The sequence below is a fragment of the Macrotis lagotis genome, chromosome 3, assembly GCF_037893015.1.
Source record: "Macrotis lagotis isolate mMagLag1 chromosome 3, bilby.v1.9.chrom.fasta, whole genome shotgun sequence".
NCBI lineage: Eukaryota > Metazoa > Chordata > Mammalia > Peramelemorphia > Peramelidae > Macrotis > Macrotis lagotis.
In genome coordinates, this window is record NC_133660.1 from 247768458 (window position 1) to 247788138 (window position 19681).

General features: G+C 36.1%; 1 protein-coding gene across 4 annotated transcripts in view; it reads left to right on the plus strand.

The window, feature by feature from the left end:
* GAS2 (growth arrest specific 2) overlaps positions 1 to 19681 on the plus strand; it is a 175729-nt gene that overhangs the window by 19932 nt on the left and 136116 nt on the right. Inside the window, exon 1 of one of the 4 annotated variants that reach the window (XM_074230394.1) lies at positions 9912 to 9934. The exons of 1 other annotated variant lie outside the window; for it this stretch is intronic. The gene's annotated coding sequence lies outside the window, so the exon portion shown is untranslated. Of the gene's footprint in view, positions 1 to 9911; positions 9935 to 10196; positions 10275 to 11299; positions 11614 to 19681 lie in introns of those variants that run through there. 2 more of the 4 variants (XM_074230392.1, XM_074230391.1) reach the window with 2 other exon arrangements.

A 19681-nucleotide genomic window follows, 5' to 3' on the forward strand; every position in this document is an offset into this window, starting at 1 on the left:
CTAGGGGTTCAGGAAGTATTAGTAGACTTCCAAAAAGTTCAGTTTCACCAAGTTCCACCAACTGCCTATGTAATTTCTTTCTTCTGGGGCCCTGTGGATAAGAGTGCTTTCAACTTCATTGTATATCTCCAAGCTTTTCATGGCTGGAACCAGAAGCTTGGGTTGCAGGGACTCTTAGTATTCTCCCCTTCCCTCCAGTTACTTCCATCTGATTCGCTGAGAGGCTCTGTCATTGCGTCCTCAAGATAGTGAACTCTGGGTGACTGAAACTAGTCCCAGGAGGTGGTGAGGGCAGATGAGAGGGGCTGAGCTTTTACATAAAGGACAAAACTGTTCTCTCAGATTAGTCTTTTTTTTTTTTCTGGAGAAATTGAAGTCAAGACTAGCTGCCTTAATGACTACATTTCTTAAACCCAGGAGGAAGGGGTGATTTTGATTTACAATAGTCAGAGCCAATGAATTAATTTCTAATCACTCAGACTTAATCATTTAATATCAATTAATTGAATAAATTAAATACCTGGAGCCAGGAGACATTCCCTGTTCTCTTAATGGAGGTCCAATGGGCATATACATGGTCTCCTTAGGAAGACTCAATAACTCATACTAAAAACTTACAAGTCCCTATAAACTTGCCAAGTTTTCTCTGATCAAACCTTTACCCTTCAATATTGCAAGTTTGAAAGCCAAAGCAGGTCATTTATTTATAGCCTTTTGAGGGAATTAGCCATTCTTGTCCATGGAAAGAAGTAAGAAGCAGCTGCTCTGATTTAATCAAGCTTGTGAATGTGGCCAGAAAATGAATATGCCTTTAATTTAATGTTTACTCCAACCTGGGAAAGACAAAGTATATGAGCCCACAATTGGCAGGAAATAAGAAGTAAGAGGGAGAGAAATGAGGTGGAAGAAGCATTTTTCTTGATTATTCCCTTGATACATAGGTGGAAAGAAATATGCAAAGGGAAAAATGTGTGAGGAAATAGGGATTTCGATATAATCTGCAAGTTCACTACAACATTATATGTGGAAAGAACACCAGCAAAAATGCAATCAAAACTTAATTCTGTGAAATATAAAGATCAAGAATGGTGCAAAGAAGAAACAGGTAAGGGCACCTTCCCATGCTTCTTTGCCATGTTGGAGCAATTATCAGACTTTTTATTTTAATTTGTTTGTAATTTTTGTTAATTTTGCTATCCTTTAATTTAAATTTAAATTTAATTAAAGCCAAGCTCCTTTAGATACTTTAGGCTTGTAATAAAATCAGTGAGTCACGTTTCCAATGCTAACATTCTATAAGTATTGCTATAAGTCATTGAAAGATGGATTACAAGTACTTCCAAAAAACTCAGAATGGTTGACAACTATCAGAATGACGACTATTAGTTGACAGTTATCAGAATGGGTAAACAATGGGTAAAAACATCAAATATTAACTATCCCCATCAGAAGGGGAAAGAAAAAGGTGATATATAACTGGAGCATATCACTAGTGAGCTCTAGAGAAGAAAAAGAGTCAAGGCACACTCAAGCAATTGTTTAATAAGAGGTGAAAAAGGATCACCTGATTTTGTGGCAAGAATGAAGAATGATAGTGCTATGCTAGTACTCTCAAAATATCATGAGAATATGAGAAGGAAGACCTCAAAAATTGGGTGGACTTCTGTGTTGAACTTTTGAGGGATCTGAATGGGAATGGGAAACCAGGAATGGATTATGATCTGCAGCAGCAGCAGAAACTCCTGAATTGATGAGCTAAACTAATAGGTCCAAGGGAGTTATTTCAGAGGAAAAACCCTGAATAAAGATGATGCCTTTAAAAATAGTATTTAAAAATAATTTGGCACATTAGCAGTGAATTGTGAGATGATCAACTATGATGCATACAACTCCTCTCAGGAGTTCAGTAATCAAGGACAATCTTGAATGATACGTTAAGGAAAATATCATTCACATCCAGAGGGGGGGGGGGAACCCCAATGGATCCTAAATGTAGAGTTAAGCATATTATGTTCACTTTTTAAAATTTCAATTATGTTTTTACTTTGATTTTTCACACTTTTCTCCTTCTTAGTTCTAATTCTTCTTTTACAATGTGATTAATATGGAAATGTGTTAAACATGATTGTCCATGAACAACTTAAATCAGATTGTTTGCTGCCATGAGGAGGGGTCTTGGAAGTGTGGAACTCAAAAACTTACAAAAGGATAAATGTTGACAACTATCCTTGCAGGAAATTGGGGGGAAATGTTTGGAGCACTCTTGCTTGTGACAAGTAAGATCTTTATCTTAGTTCCTCTACCTCTGGGACCCAGGGACAGTGTTCCAAATCATATATCTCTTGGCCCATTAACACCTTTTTTAAGAAGCAACATTTTTAATGAAATAAAAGCTTACATTGTTAATTTATTCAACAATCCTTCATTGTTTCAATCAATTCTTTTTTTTAATTTTAAAAAATTCAATCAATTCTTAATTTAACTGTGGTCTTATTCTCAGATTTTGATGAAAATTCTACTTCCAAATTCACTTTGAATTCTGTCCTCCCAGAAACCAGACAATGGATTTTGGACTTGTGGCATTTTAGAATCTAAAAGTTCTCAATATGACTTTCTTTGACTACCAGTAGCTTCTCTGCATTATATCCATATGCAAACTGTGCACTCTGCATAAACTATTAGAGGTAATATAAGACAACAGTATTAGTTTTAACTTACTTTGTACCTGCTCCATAAAAGATTTTTGCCATGACTCCTCTTATTTTCTTTCATTCCCTCTCCTCCATGCTGTTGAAAAAATAAAAAAGAAATTACCACTGTTGGTATGATGAATAGTTTAATAAATCTTTTCCCACAAATCAGATTTGTTTTTACCTACTTGTTTTTAAATTATTGCCTCTTTCCTCTTTTCTGTAATTTTAAGACAGCATTCCTGACTACTTTCATCAGAAATTTGGTTTAAATCAAAACCGATCCCATAAACAACTAGGCAGTTAGCTTAACATTTACAAACTACCTCTAATATAAACTGTTCCAGAAGCTATTTTCATGCGGGGAAATATTTTATTTTTCCTAGACTATTTCTTTAAAAATAAAGTAAATATAAAAAACTATTGATACAAAGAAATTTTAGGTGAGGAAACTCCATTTACCAATGTAGTTCATCACCTTCTCTATAATTTGTGATCCTAGAGAAGTGCTTAGAGTCGACCTTAAGTGACTTACTAGGGTTACACAGTCTGGATATATCTGAAATGGGACCTGAATGCAAGTTTTGTTTCTATCCACCATTTTACTCTGACCCCCAAATTTTCTTAACAAATTAGTTAACAAAATTATGTCCCAGAAACATGCAGATGCTATCCGGTCCACAAAACATATAATCATTACTTTCCATCTTTATATTGAAAGAATTACTTTGTTCTTTGATAGCATATGAGATGGAGTAGGGGAGGGAAAGGAAGTATAACCTCCCTCAGTGAGCATTCTCCATGGGAGTCTAGTAGTCTAGTCTCCCATGTGTTTTGAGATGTCCTCGGGGCATTGATTCCTCTCAACCTGAATCTCCTTAATCTCTATTCTGGCAAACTATCCATTTGTAGCATTTAAGAATGGGAAAGCCAATTAGATTAGTTTCAGTCAAATAAGATTTAGCATAATTTTCCTAAATGTGACTGAGTATATTTACAAAGTTTTTGTAAAATGTGCCAAGTTTTGTATATTGGAGTTTGTAGAAAGTCTTTACTTGTTACCAGAGGAGGTAGTGAAATATCACCGTTTTGAAAATGGAAGACTAGGTTTGAGTTCTGACTTTTACACCTACCAGCTGTGTGGTTTAGCTTCCCCTAACATTACTGATTCTCTTTTCTCATCTTAGAATGGGCTAATACTCTGCACCATTGACCTATAATTGTAATTAGAGGACCAGAGTTTAAAACCTATTTCTTCCATTTACTGCTTATATAACCTTGGAAGATCACTTAATTGCTATAGTTACTAATCTAAAATAATTGATCTTAGACTAGATGATCAATATGATCTTATCCAGCTGAAAATCTACGTTATTCTATACCCTCCGCACATTATGCACATCTTTTTAAATTTTCCTCTTTTTATTTTTGTTTTGTTCAATTATTGTTATCTTCTGAGTTCAGTGTTCTAATTCAATCACAACCAATAAGGATTTGTTGTTGACAAATGTGCAAGATAAATTTTGGTAAATTTCCAATATTTCAGAATCATTTTGGATTGCATAGGATTTTTTTTTTTTTGTACCCAACAGGGATGTATCAGCCCCTTAAAATCATGTGTCTATGTTCTGGGTCCAGAGCAGTCAAGATCCTGGGGAAAGCAAACTTAAAAGACAGCCGATATGACTCACAAACAAGATAGCCTCTCACAGTGCTGTAGTAGGTCCTTTATCCACTAGAGGACTTTGGGTTGCTCCCCAAATCTGTGTTATCACAGAGCTAAGTAGTTTAAATTTACACCTGTAAGATTCAAAAGTTAGCCAAGAATATTACTCAAAATAGTAAAAATGTGAACTTTCAACATAGTATTCACTATATTAGTATTCAATTTTGACACCTCAGTAGCAGGAAGTCTGAGGTATTTTTAAAAGTTTAGAAAGAAATAAAGTGATTAATGAAGAAAGAGAAAGAATGAATGAGATTCAACTTAGATAACTCATAAAGTAGTAAATATCACATAGGAATTTAAATGTATGCCAGACAGTGTGTTTCATGAAGTGATTTTAGTTGATTTCTGAAGAACAGATGGAAGACACATGCTTATACATTAAGAAAAATTTGCCTAAATATGGCCTTTGCACAAAAGAGGCAAAAGTATTTTTTCTATTGTCATATAATATTTGTAATTGAAATGGATCTAGTTCAACCCATATCTTTTTTAGACTCCTTTTGATAACATTTCAGACAAATGGTCATCTGATCTTGACTTACAGACGTACCAACTGCCTCGTGAGCCATACTATTTAATTTTCGGATAGCTTTAAACTGTTTGACATCTCTTCCTCATTTCAAGCTCCAAACCAATGGCCTTTGGGTATAGTTCCTCTCTGAAACTTCCATTTCCTGTTCTATTCTATAGGGTCAAAATCAAATCTAATCCCTATTTCACATAATAATCTTTCCAGTACTTATTAACTTTTCCTAAAAATTTTCTCCTTTAGTCTAAATACTTCTTGTTCCTTCAATCTATCTCCATATGGCACAGACTCCAGGGTTCTCTGCATGCTTTCCAGTTTGTCAGTTTCCTTACTAAGATGTATGACACAGGACCAAACACAATACTTCAAATGTGATCTGACCAGGTGAGACTAAGACTACTTTTATCCTGGACACTATGCTTCTTTTCATACAGCCCAAGATTTAATTATTTTTTCTTTTTCAATGCTTTTCCATTTGGTGATTCAAATTAATTCAAACTAATATGAGTATTAGTGAATGCAAAAAAGATCAATGAATATTATATAAACATTATTATATGAATAATGAATATTAATATGAAAGCATTTATACAATACTTTAAAGTTTGCAAAGTATTTTACAAATATCTTATTTTATCTTTACAACATCCCTGGAAAGTAGATGCTATTATTATTTTCATCATTTTACAGATGAGGAAATTGAGACTGATGGAGGTTAAATGATTTGCTCAGGGTCAAACTCAGGTCTTCCTGATTCCAGATCCAGTTCACTGAAGCACTGATCTGATTAGAGTTCAATAAAATCTCCAGATCATTTTTCAAATTGGCTGTTTTCTCTTCCTACCTCTTCTGGCTTGTCTTTGTGAAGTGATTTTTTGAACCTACATATAAGAATTTTACATTTATCATTATTAAATTTTACCTAATTAGATTTAATTAAGAATTCTACCCACTTGCAATTTTTGGTGATCTTGGCTGTGTAAATCTATAATTCACAATAGCCAGTGTTGGTTACATGACTGATGGTAAAGCAATTGATAAATTACTTTAACACATTATTATGCTGATAAAACTTTTTCATAGAGGATTTCTTTTTGAATTATATTTTAATTTAATAATATTAGATATGACTAGAGAATAGATATATTTTGTATTTATGGTGATAATCATAAATTTAAAAATTCTGAACTGAAAAGGAATTTAGAGGCTTATTTTAGAAATAAGGTCAAACAAGGTTATGTGACTTGCCCAGAAGCCTATCAATGACACCTGTATATCTTGGATATATAAGTCAGTGTAGTGACAATCTTCTGTGGGCAAACTGTATAAAATGGCTTATGTTAAGCCTACAGAAAGATAGCACATTACTTTAGCAGATACCAATGAGAAAACAATATCTGAGTTTCCTATCAAGTGAGGCTTTTCTTATTCCTGAGCTAAGTAGTTTAAATATACATCTATGAGGTTTAAAAGCTAGCCAGGATTATTCTCAAAATGGTACAAATGTGAAACTTCTAGCTCTATAGCCTGTCTGATATTTCAGTTTTCTTGTCTCTATTACTACTCTGTGAAGGTTCCAATATTCAACATGCTATGCTTATGTAATTTATTGAATGTGGCAAAAATGGAAAGAAAATAATAAAACACATCTATATGGAGCTGTCCACCTCTAGTCATCTTTGCATACATCCTCTTTGTTGCTTTCCCAGTTTTTTTTGATTTTGGCATGAGAAATTCCTGAACTATACCTGTTTGAAGTTTGGAAAAAGGATTGTGGGACCAAAGGTATTGCTCAGACTTCATTTTAATGTCATGGAATGTAGCAGGAAAGAGTAGGGTTAAGTACAGTGATGACTAGCTAACCACTGGGATTTTTAACAGCTAGCATTCTGGTGATACTCAAGGGTTTCTCCACTTCTTATAGCTTATGTCTCTCTTCCAGAACTTGGATCGCTCTGGGATACTTAGCTCTATCAGTCATAGTCACTAGTTGTTTAATTCTTGGACTTTAGATCACAATCCTGGCTCTGATCTATTTCATAGAAACCTGGCTGACTTCAACAGCACTTGCCATTTATCTATATAGTGCCCCAAATAGTGATCAGCAAGCCCATCTACAAAGGCAGCCACCAGTTCCCCCTAATTCCCCATATAGTGAATAGAAAGTATTAATATCAAGCTTAAGTAGTTCTTCTGGCCAGTTATTCATTTTATAGATATCAAGTTTTCTTTTATTTGTTGTCATTATAAGAGTAAATTCCCCAAGACTCTCAGGAAAGGTGTCTGTCTAAATTTACTATTCTCTTTCTCTTTATATTGTCATTATCATCATCATCATCATCATCACCACCATCACCACCATCAACATCATTAGGCTCAAAGGTAAATAATTAATGGAATATTAGAGGGAATGGAATCAGCACAAGTTACAGATCATTTTGGAATCTGTTGTTATTCATAATATAAATCCAAGATCCATTAAAGAGATCTAGTAAGTCCACTGGAAAAGAAAAGGAGAGTAATTCTTAATTATTGTCTTTCAGTGTTCCATATCTGTGTCTTTTCTTTTTTTTAGTCTGGAAACAGGGAGACAGATAACAGAGAACAGTTTGTCTGCCCTCAGGAACACTCAGATGGTGAAAAGCAAAGTGTTGGTCCAAAGGCCCAAGTCTCAGATTCTTATGCATTCTTATGCATTATGACTTCTTATGCATTCCATCCCTTGCATTTAGAAAATAGGTAGGTAGATAGATGATTTATTTGTTGATGTCCTTCCCTCTAGTGATGGAAATTGCCAGTGAGACAAGTATAGAGTGAGTGAGGGGAAAAATGTTTAACCAACCTGAAAAACAGCCTGGAACTAACTTTTGAAGGACTTAATGCCAAAAAATAGAGTTTGTCTTTGATCTTGGGGGTAATAGGAAGGTGATGGAGCATTTTGAGCATGTGAGTGACAGGATCCAATGTATGCCTTAGAGATATATATATTTGGCAGCTATGTGGAAGATGAATAGAAGAGTGGAGAGATTTGAGGCAGGGAGACCAATAGGGAAGATAATATAATGATCCAAACCAGAGGGTTTTCTTGTCTGATCTCTGATAGTTCCTTTGTGAGTAGCGAATTGGGGACAAATGGGAAATGTTAAAAAGCTCTAACTCACAATTCACTGCTCATGAGGGTGCACAATGAGATATCCTGATGTCCTTATATTTGTTAGACAAGTGCTTTGTGCATGAAGAACTTTTCATTGGACCAAAACACAATACATAGATTATTATAATATTCAATTATATCATGAAAATAAAGTGGAGAGAGGTACCATATTTATCTGTCACCCTGTTTTTAAAAGATGCAGATATGGAACGCTGAAAGATAATAACTAAGAATTGGTTGTGTCCTTGGCACAAATACAGAATTTAGGAAGAAAGGTGTGTTTTGTGTGAGTTCAGTTTTGGATATATTGGGTTTGAGAAGCCTATGGTATATCATGTTACGATTTAACTTATATACTCACACAAGAAATTACCATTTCTAATAATCTAGTAATAATACTTACTAATCTATTACTAATCTCATATGTATGATTAGAACAATTTCTTTCACACTTTTTTTTTGTGATCTGCCTAAGTTTCCTTTAATAATAATGAGAAAATGTAAGTTCTTTTGCTAGGGTCTTTTTCCTGTTTTAACTTCTGAGAAAAATTTAAGCTGTTTCAGATTTATTTATACCATCTCATCCAAATAATGTTTTGTAAGAATTTTCTCATGCTCAAAAAACTTATAGATCTTTTTCTAGGGACATTGTCAGTTAAAATTATGGAAATCATAGAGAGGGTGTCAATTTTTTTTTTCTTGAAGTGGGTGTGGGATGGGACCAGGAATTTTAAGGATAAATGATTGTGTCAAAACAAAATATACAGGTATGTTAAAAAAGATTAAATGGAACTTAGTTTTTTTAATATGAAAAATCATTAAATGAAGTCCCCAAATACTCCCTCCTTTTGCTCTCTTGATGTTTACTTTGATGTGAACTTATCACAAAATTCTAGATGACTTAGAACAAAATAATTTCTTGCAATTGAAAGATTATTAAAAATAATGTCTTCTTTCCTATTTCAAAATAGCTATCTCAAATCCTCATTCCCCACTTACTGTAATCCTAAATTTTTAGTTCCTTTTATTTTCAAGGGAATCCTATCCATTGTCAACAACTATGCCATCTATCTCTTTCCATGAATTAGAGAGATAAGAGGAAATAATGAAGTTAAAAGAAAGAAACAATCCTTTCCCCTCTAAGATGTATTTCTTTTGGAATACACCAAATGGAAAGTGATAATGTGATAGGTAAGTAAACTCAACAAGTGAAGGGTTCTTATACACATGTGAGGTGAAGTGGAAAAGGGGACATCTGTTCTTCTACCTCTGCAACCCCTTCCAATTCAGAACAGAACTCCTCTCCTCCCAAAATATACCATCCTAATAAACAACAGTTGGGGAAAATTGTCTGTGTGGTTCACTATAAAACAGTTTTGCTGAGTGAAGGCAAGGTGGGATAATATTTCTTTTCTCCAAAGGGAAAAGAGCCGTGAGTTTGAAGCCCCGTCTAAAATCTGGCATCTTCAATGAAAAGAATCACATTTTAAGGAAGTGTATTGTTCACTTTAGGACGAAGAGGGTCTTTAAAAAAAAAGTTACTGGAGAACATAATGAGACACATATGACCCTGGAATTGTAAAACCTCTGGCTAAAAAAGCCCAAACTCTTTCAGCATCCAGTTTTAATATTATGCTAAAGCCATTTACTTTGTGAAAACATTGAAGTTAAATGCGATTTTTTTTTTGGTCTTCCTTAGGTCAGTGTTTGGGGGGCTGGGGGGCGGGGAGCTTGGACCTGACTTCGGAGTCTCTGCCAAGGGCTTGTAATATAATATCTCAGCGTTTCAAGGGTAAATCAGTGTCAACTGCGTTTGCCGTCCTGCAGAAAAAGTAAGCATTTTACTTCCGTTCAGTCTATGTGGACTGATGAAATGTAGGAAATCTGTTTCTGGCTAGGGGGTGAGGGGTGTGTGGGGGGGTGGAAATCGTTTTCCCAAACATCTCCGAGTGGAGCGCCCAAAGAAGTATGAAGAGAGCTCCTGCGGCTGCTGGAGTCAGAGCTGCGGCTGCTTGCTGGCGGTGGGTGAGGGAGCAGAGACCCGCCGGACCGGCATCCAGGGGAGGCCGCCTCCCGGGGCCCGCAGCCGGCCAGGACAGGGACGGGCTGCCCGCCTGCCCTTCGGAGCAGCAGCCGCAGCCGCAGCGGCCACCGGAGCTCCGAGACGCCGGGGTGAGGAATGCCCGCTGCCCGCCAGCGCAGCGCGGCTCTGCGGGGACTTGGGGGGAGGAGGCTCTGCAGAAGCAGGAGAGCCGGCTTGGGGGGTGCTGAGCTCCCCGAAGGCGTTGTCCCTGGAAACAAATAAGCCTCGGGAAGGGAGAAGGGAGAAGGGCGCGGGGACCCAGCGATGCGGGAGACGGGAGCGCCGCGAACGCGGAGCTGGGGGTCCCCGGCGCCTCCCCAGTGAGGGCTGGTCCGCGGACTCCTGCAAGCACCCGCCGCAGTCTGCCTGCCCGCAATGCGCAAAACGTGCAGGGGCAGCTCTAGCCAACCAGGGAGAGGAGGGCGAGAGTCTGATTGGGATCCTGATGATACAGGCAGCGGGCCGGGGGCGAGGCTTTGGGTGAACACCGTCTTGATTTTCTTTTTTTCTGTCAGTTATAAAACTGGGGGGGGGGGGGGGGGAGGGCGGCGAGTGTGACAGCCTTATTTTCAACTGATGAGCTAACCAGAGTTTTAGTCTTTTCAGGTCAATCTAGGCTTACTTTTTTCTGCAGGACAGTGATGGCAGCCTTGTTAAAACACACAGACCGAAACAACAAAATATACAGACATATACATATATACACACATATGTAGACACACATCTATGTAGGTATGTATTTGTTTCTTGCTTCCAACCCTGATGAAGTTTCCTGGAAAGTGATGATTTCTCTTCACATCATCTTCGTGAGCACTTGTTCTAGCTAATCAAATAGATCTAAAGCAGTCGGGAGAGTTTCTTAAGTGTGACTCGATTTGCCTGGGTGACAGGGACCTCGGCAGAATCGAAGTTGAGTCCACACTGCCCTTCTCTTGCATGAGGGTCTTCAAAAACATGCCCCCTCTGCCTTCCTCCCTGTTTTTCGGGTCCTTCTTGTCTCTAGCTTGAGGTATTTGGCCTGGGGGAGGGCGGAGAGAGAACCTTTGGCCATCTTAGATCAATGCTGTATAGGAAGCCTTGTGATGTTGAAATAGGATCTGTCCCTGGACCCGATTCTGCCCAAGGCAGCATTTGGTGTCCTGCTGCTGAGGCCGAGAGCTGGGAGAGGAAGCACACCTTCCGTCCCCTCCCCAAGCGTCTCCCCTGAGATTAGACGAGGCCAAAAGTACAGAGTTCACCATTCTCTCTTACATACAGCCTTAGAGCTGAGAAGGGTCTTTGACTTCCTGGCAGCTGCTTTGCCCAGTCTGGCCTTTGTGGTTGATCAATGAGCTCCTTTCCAAGGAATGCTCTCCCCTGACTGCAGAGCTGGAGGTGGTGGTCATCTCCAACATGGCTTCCTCTGCTTTGACTGCTTAGTAGAAAAAGGTAAGGGGCTGAGGTCCATGGAAGATTGAGGTATTGGGGATATATATGCAGGACTTGCTTCCCCCCCCCCCATACTCATGGGGTCCTTACCAGATTTCCACCTTCAGTCAGATGAAGGTTTAGGATCCTATTTTAACTCTTAGAGTGTACTTGCTGACCAACTGCATGGTTTCGCATTGGTGGTGGTCGTGGTGGGGGGGGGCAGATTGTTGTTTCATTGACACTTAGTTGACTTCAGTAACATTCATTTGTTGAGGCTGGCAGGTCATCAGGAGCAAAAAATTGTTGTCTCTTACCCTGGCGCACTAGTCCAACTTGGAACAGTGTGTGTGTGAAAACTTGTAGACTTAGTCAAGCAGAGAATGAATCCATTGAGAATCACACCCCAAGGCTAGTAAATTGGATTTACATGTTCCCAGTACCCATGCTCCTGGCTTACCTCCGACTTGAAAATGTCGAATAAAAGGTTCTTCTAAGAAATAGTTGTGACAAAAAAAAATGGCAAATAACTTTACATTCAGATATTGATTTAAATCACATCTGAGACCCCTCCAAATGTATAGGTTTCTTCTCAGAGCTTTTTTTTTTTTCAAATGATGAAATAAACAGTAGGGAAGTAGTTTGATATCCCTGGTGATAAGGCATAGTTTAGAGGTAGGGAACCTGGATTCAAGTCCTAACTCACTTTTTCACCTGTGTGACACTGGATCAATCACTTAATTTGTCTAGGCTTTCCTATTAACAACAATCACTTTTACTAGGTTTTAGTTTTCACAATTATGAAATGAGAGGATTATATTAAATGGTCTCTAAATCTCCTTTCATTTTAGCTCTATAATCCAATGAGTTGACTCATCTTTTTACTGTTGCCATTGTACCTGGATGTTTATGAATAAATGCCATTTCTCTGAAGTTTCTCTCTGTCTCTGTCTCTGTCTCTGTCTCTGTCTCTCTCTGTCTCTCTGTCTCTCTGTCTCTCTGTCTCTCTCTCTCTCTCTCTCTCACACACACACACACACACCAGTTTTAAACCTAGGTCCTAAAGGTACTGTCAAATCAATATAGAGTACTTTTAGTAATGAATTAACTTAGCTACAGTAAGTTTTAAGTCTAGCACACATTTTGTCTCAACTTTTCTCCATAACGGAGAAGACAAAGGCTTCTTAAGGATTAGGGTTTCTTTTATCAGTCAAGATCATATTTTCATGTAATTAAAACTTTAAAAAGTCTAATTAATTAATGGTTTTCAAGGGCAATTTCATACTCCTGAGTTGAATTCTATATTTAGAGCTAATTTGGTTTGGAGTTCAAAAAGCTGTGCTAAATTGGTTTAGTTGGTTGGAACAAGAGAAAAACTAGTAAGTAACCAGACTCTCTTATAATGTGATCTGTACCTTTTATTTATTGTCATTTTGCAGGGTAAAGAGTGTATGACCATTGCATTTTGGATATGGTAAAATCATATTTCTCTAATTAAAGTCATGGATAGTTAGAAAATATAAAAGTCTACATTATTCTCAATTAGCAGGGTAAAAAAAACAGACCATGAGATAAGTTTGGTGTAGAGAGCAAAATTAGGAATTAGGACCTTAAGATGAATTGCCAGCTCTCCTTCTAGGTACCATAGCTGTATGACTTTGGCCAAATACCTTTCTGGCCTTCAGATGGGAAGTTAGGGAGGTGGAAATCTATTGTCTAAAGTCTTTCTTAGCTCTTAAGATTCTACGTCATCATAAAGTATTCTTGATTTGTCTTATTGTCTCTATATTTTATAGATACCCTCTTATGGTCATATTGTCTGTGTATTTTATATACATATATAAAAACAAATTTTGACAAATTTATGTATGGTTCCTAATGTTTTAAACAAATTTAAAATTAAAAATAATTATGGGTAGAAATCAGTTCAGAAAACATGTGCTTTTTAGTATATTCTTATTAGACTCTGAGACATGGGGTTTTTCTTGGTAAAATTGCTTAGAAAATACAGAGCTTTAAAGTTATATTTAGGTTTTTGAGAGTTAATAAATATCTCAGTCAAACCACAAAAACCTTTAAGAAATGAAAATCCCTTCTATTTTTTCCTAGTGGGGGATAGTTCAAGTGATATAGTAAATAGTATTTCTGGATTCTCATTCTTAGAAAATAACTTCGTTCTTAACCCCCACGAAGATAGTGCCATTAACCAATGCGCTGTAAGCCTCCTGTCCCCGACTGAGGTGAAGGATGCTGATGAGCTATCCACATTGCTAAATTTATTCCCTCTTTTAGCCCCTGGGGCACATTAAGAAGTTAAGTTGTGAGCCCTAAAATCAGAGAGCACAGCTAACTGGATCTCTGAGTGAGGAGCATTTAATGTTAGCGTTTTTGTATTGTTTTGTTTTGTATTTTTTTTGGTTGATGTTTTAGCAGTAATTGAGCTGAATAGTAACAGATGGGAAGAATGATGTACTACTCTTTATCACAGTTTCCTATAGCAGTAACATTCATTTCACAATTACATTTTTGATGTTCACTTCTTAAATAACACTTTTATTTAAAATGTACAATTTTAGGTGTTATTAAAAGAAACATGGTATCTGAAATGTAATGGAGACATGAGGACTGTCTTCAAGTATTTTTAGAATTGTCAAGTAGACGTCTTGTTTAGAAGTGTCTGATTCTTTGTAGCACCATTTAGGGTTTTCCTGACAAAGATCCTGGAGTGCTTTTCCATTTCCTTCTCCAGCTCATTTTTACAGATGAGAAACTGAGGCAAACAGTATTAAGTAACTTGTCCACGATCATACAGGTAGTAAATGTCTGAGGCTGGATTTGAACTCACAAAGATGAGTCTCCAATTGTATCACCTACCTGTCTGAAAGAAGGATTGATTTTGGCCTATTTGACAACAGTGAGCAGAACCAGAAGCAAAGAATATAAGCGGAAAAATATCGTCTTTATTTAAAGAGAAGCTTGATATAATTTTTAACTGTTCCAAAGAGAAATATTATTGGTTAGCCCTTATTAAAGATCTTTAAGCTTGATAATCACTTAATATCTTGAAAATTTTTCAAGTAATATAAACTATGATTTTGACCATTTGAACTATTTCCATGACATTTTCTTTGTTCATGACTCTTCTGCATCTAAATCCACAGAGTTCATGGATGATTTCCAACAGTGTTACTAAGTCACATCAAAATGGATAATAATTTTCCTGGAGTTGTGAACACAAGGACTGGAGAAACTAAATCAATACTTCTTATTCATTTCATAAGGGATTCTAAGCAGAAGAGGCATCCTAGCATGGGAATGACTTTAGATGTTTATGTTTTTAGGACAAGTTGAATTGGATAACTCCACTATTATACTGATCATCCACTGAGCCCCCAGTTGAGTTCATTCAAAAGAGTTCTAGATACTCATGCAAGCATGCACACACAGAAATGCTAAATTATTCTTATTGTTCCTACACAGTGATTGTTTGCAAATATTGTAGAGAGGACTCCTGTGAAAATATGAATGTACCTGACTAAATAGGTTTCAAGGTATTCTCTGATGCTGAAAATTTTTTGAAAACAAACCAACTTGAATCTCATAACTGTTCCAAACAATATTTCAGCCTTCCATTTAGGGACATCTCTCATTTTTGTATATAAAACATTTTGGACTTATATTGGTTGTGCTGCTTTTGAGCTCATAAATCAATCAATATATACATATGGGATAGATTTTAAAGTTCATACAGCCTTATTCTCTAATTAGATAACCAATACCCAGGGAGGTCAAATGACTAGTCCCAAAAATAATTTAAAGGAAATATATTTCTATTTTATTTTACAATAAAGTTAAAAATTAAATTGATAGAAATCTGACAGCAGTAGGAAAGCACAATATTGAGACACCTGGAATGTTCTCGCATCAGATTGGTGGTGATATCCTTATTTTTTCTTTCATTTCCAAATAACTGTTACTCAGCAATATGCTATTTATTTCAACATGTGGCATTCAATGTCATAGATTGATCCAGGACTAACATTCTATAAAATTGTGATCATCCAACTTGAATAATATGTCCTCTCTTTAGTTACAATTCTCATTATTGTGATATTCTCTGCCTGTAAAATCAGGAATCCCAGATCAACAGTGGACTGGACAAATATTTTAAACATGTGATGTTTCAGTCATTGCAACATTAGCTTTTTCATTTGTCCCAGTGTTGGTTCAAGTGTCATCTTAATTGTTATTCCAGAACCCCCTCAGTCACAAAAGGACAAAGACCTTAGCATTAAATATTTGGAGGAATTCTATGTTTGGCTTACTCTTATTTTTTCTTTTTAAAGAGAAATTAAAAAAAAAATAAATTAACAGCCCTAGGGAACTAGTCCTCTACTTGTCAAAAGATCAACTGAAGCCCCATAGTATCAAAATCAGAGCTGACAGGAGCAATATGTCATTGATTCCCCACTCTTATCTCAGTTTTAAGGATTTTTTTAAACTTACAAAAATTTTCTTGGTAATCCAAGAGGTAACACAATAAAATGCAAAGAATCTGGATTTGAATCCTGTCTGCTACTTGTTACCTGTGTAACCTGTTTGAAAGTAAGTTATTTCTCTTTCCTGAACCTCAGATCTTTCACTTGTAAAAGAACTCTAGGCTATCCAGGTCTGTTTCTAAGGGATGGGGGATAGGGAATGAAACTGGGATTTTATTGATGTCAGAATTGTTCAGCCTGACTATGTTAGAGGTGAGACCTGAATCTAGGTTTTCCTGGCTTTGAGACTAGATCTCTGTGTGCTATTTTCTGCTACCTCTAGATCCATGGTCTCATGGAAAAAAATTTCAATGACTAAGAAAAATATATTTGAAATTCCCCCTTCATATATCTAACAGTATTTTCTCACATAAATCCATCAAATTTCCATGTGTTCAAAGCATTTCTCTATTAGCTCAAGAAATTTCAATTCCCTAACCTTTCTTTGTCATCTTTTAATCATCTGGGTGGCAAATTACAGTGCAGTTACTATCAATTAACCTAAACTCTGATTTCAACTATATCAACTGGTGCCATTCCATTTTCCTTGTTCATGCCTCTTCTGAATCTAAATTCACACAGTCCATAGGTGATGTCCAACCATGCCAATTGAGTCACACTAAGTAATTTTCCTGGAGATGTGAGCATAAGACTAGAAGAAACTAAACTGGTACTTGTCATTCATTTCATAAGGGATTCTGAATAATGGAAGCATCCAAACATGACAATAACTTTAGATGACTTTAGTCCTACCTAGCACCAGTTGAATTGGATAACTCGCCTGCTGAAACCCACCCCACTCCCTGTTGGGTCTCTCTTGTTCATCTAGCCCACCAGTTAAGTCCATCAAAAGATAAACTATGAACACACACACACACACTAAAAATGCTAAATTACTCTTATTGTTTCTACATGGTCATCATTTGCAAACATTAGAAGATAGTTTGAATTACATTATTGGCGCAGCACCATCCATGCTGCCCAACAAATAAAGGTGCCACTGTAAAGGAACATAAGAACTGCTCTGTTTCCTGGGAAGAAGGGGGTAGAATTGTATCCCTCTGACTGGTTGGAAACTGTTACATGCCATTAGATGCACTGTAAACTATCCTGGGCTGAATTCTGTGCTAAACAATGAGCCTCAGAATCGAAGCTGTCTTCTTGCCTTTAGAGTGCAAAATAGGACGGTGCTGCATAAACGTGAGTTGGGGCATCCATAATAGGGCATAGGTAAAGTTACTGAACCACTACATCTCACTTTCAGGGAAGTAGTGGGAGAGATTGTTTCTTAAGAAGAAAGACACTTTAGAGGTAACCTTTTAAAATTTTCAATTAGTTATTTAAATGGATGAGTCATGTGCTAAATGTATTTTTGCTTAAATGTTTTATGGGGAAAGTTAGCCTATAGGAACTCTAGGCAAGCATTGGAGATTGAGTCCCGCCCCCCCCCCCCCCCCCACCTAGGAAGTGTTGCCTTTTGGATGAATAATATTTTATGAAAAGAACTGGGGCAAGTGTTTTAGGTTTCTAGTATTTAATCACTGAGTTTAGGGAAAGGCTGTAGCTCTTTATATGAATAATGTCATTATGAGCTGCAGAAGCTATAAACAACGGGAAACTCAGCTCTCTCTTTTGACAACTTGGTAATATATGGCCAGACAGATTACAAAACATTTCAGCAGCTCTATGTCCTTGGCAGCCAAAAGGTATGAAAACTTTAAGGGGATTTATCACCTTCAAGGAAAATTCAAAATTTGAGTGGTAGTACCTTTTTCCCCTCCCCCTTCCTTTTCCTTTCTCCCTGGTAAGGATATGGAAGTTTCTATAAGAATACTTTTACAAGGAACATTTTAAAAGAATTCATAAAATACAAATCAACAGGTGATTAAGCTATACCTTCATTGCCAAATGTTTTCTTCTTCTTCCCAAAGCCAATTCTAATGTAAAAATTAAATATTTGAGAAAGTGACATTTTCATAGTCACTGGAAAGACTAAATCTACAAATTTAAATTTTTAAAAGAGAATTTACAAAAGTATTGAATTTAGGTAGGCAAAGCAAGTGAGGGCAATGTGGATATTTGGATTTGTGTTTTAGATTAAGTGAGGGGGGTAAATGAATTTGATCCTCAGCATTAATGGTAAGAATGAAAATATGAATTTTGGTTCATTAAGGTATTCTTAAAATACCCCTTAAGAAATTGACAAATACTTGACGATTCCATAATATCCTAATATGACGAATCATTTTGTCATCGTGTCTGCTGTGAATATATTTGATTTTTTTGCTCTCTGATTCATTATCAGTCCATGTAATTATTCTATTTTGCACAAATGACCAAAGAATAGGGTTCTTTACTCCTAAATGGAATAATTAGTGACCTTGCTGAGTTTAAAGTTTTGACTTCTTAATAATTAGCCTTCAATCTCATTTCCCCATGTCAAATTCATATATAAATATACAAGTATAAAGTCAAATATTGAATATTCAAAGAGACAATCATTTTCTTTGAGGGAATTGAGTCTAGGAAGCATATTACCAAGGGAAAGAAAAAAAATGAAACTTTCCTTTGTTTTATAGATTCAAGAAAGATGACACAGACCTTTTTTTTTTTTTGTTTATCAATTGTTGACATTGACTTTCTTTTCCAAAAATCAACTACAACATATAAAGTAATTACAACTAAAAACACATTTGCTCATGATTTACATATGTTGACAGAAATTGTATCATCTCTGGAGTCTTATCTTTTATTTTTAATCATTGTTATAGTTAAAAATTCTTTCTTATATGCCCTTTTCCTTTTGTTCATAACTTTCCTTGTCACTCTGTTTTTACATTTCTAAGTCTTCCCCTAAACATGTGTAATCACAAAGAGGTTGGTGACATTTCCTTAAAACAATCCTTTGGTCAAAGCTAAAGAATAATGTGTTTATAATCAGGTTAGTTGTCAATTAAAATTTCTTTAGCAACTACTTGTAAATAGTCTTCTACATTTGAAAGAAGAATGAGGATTTCTGAATCATGAATTATGTAAAATAAACTAAAAACATATTCATTAACATTATTGATTTCCAAAATCATCCATTTTCAAGTTTTTTTCCTAAAAGAAAATTGGAATTAAATTGCAGATATATATGTGTGTGTGTGTGTGTGTGTGTGTGTGTGTGTGTATGTATGTATATATATATATATAAACAATGTTTTCTATGTTTCATTTGACAAAATATTATCTCTTGACTTTTAAAGAGGAAAAATTTCATTGATTTTTTTTTAAATTGTGAAATCTTGTGTGGGCTATGATTAACCTTTCCTTTGAAAGAAGATTAGTTAAATAAAACTGACCACCAGCATTGTCATATTTGGCAATATATGTGGCATTCTATAGTCACTATCTGCCACCTCTATCCTGAGAGGAGGAAACTGTGTTTATCAGGTATTTTAAAATCAAGTAAAATGTAGTGTTTTAAATTCAACTTATAACCTACTGATTTTTTTTTTTTTGTATTTGACCTTTGATTTGGGCTGTTTCCTACCAATATGATTAGCAGA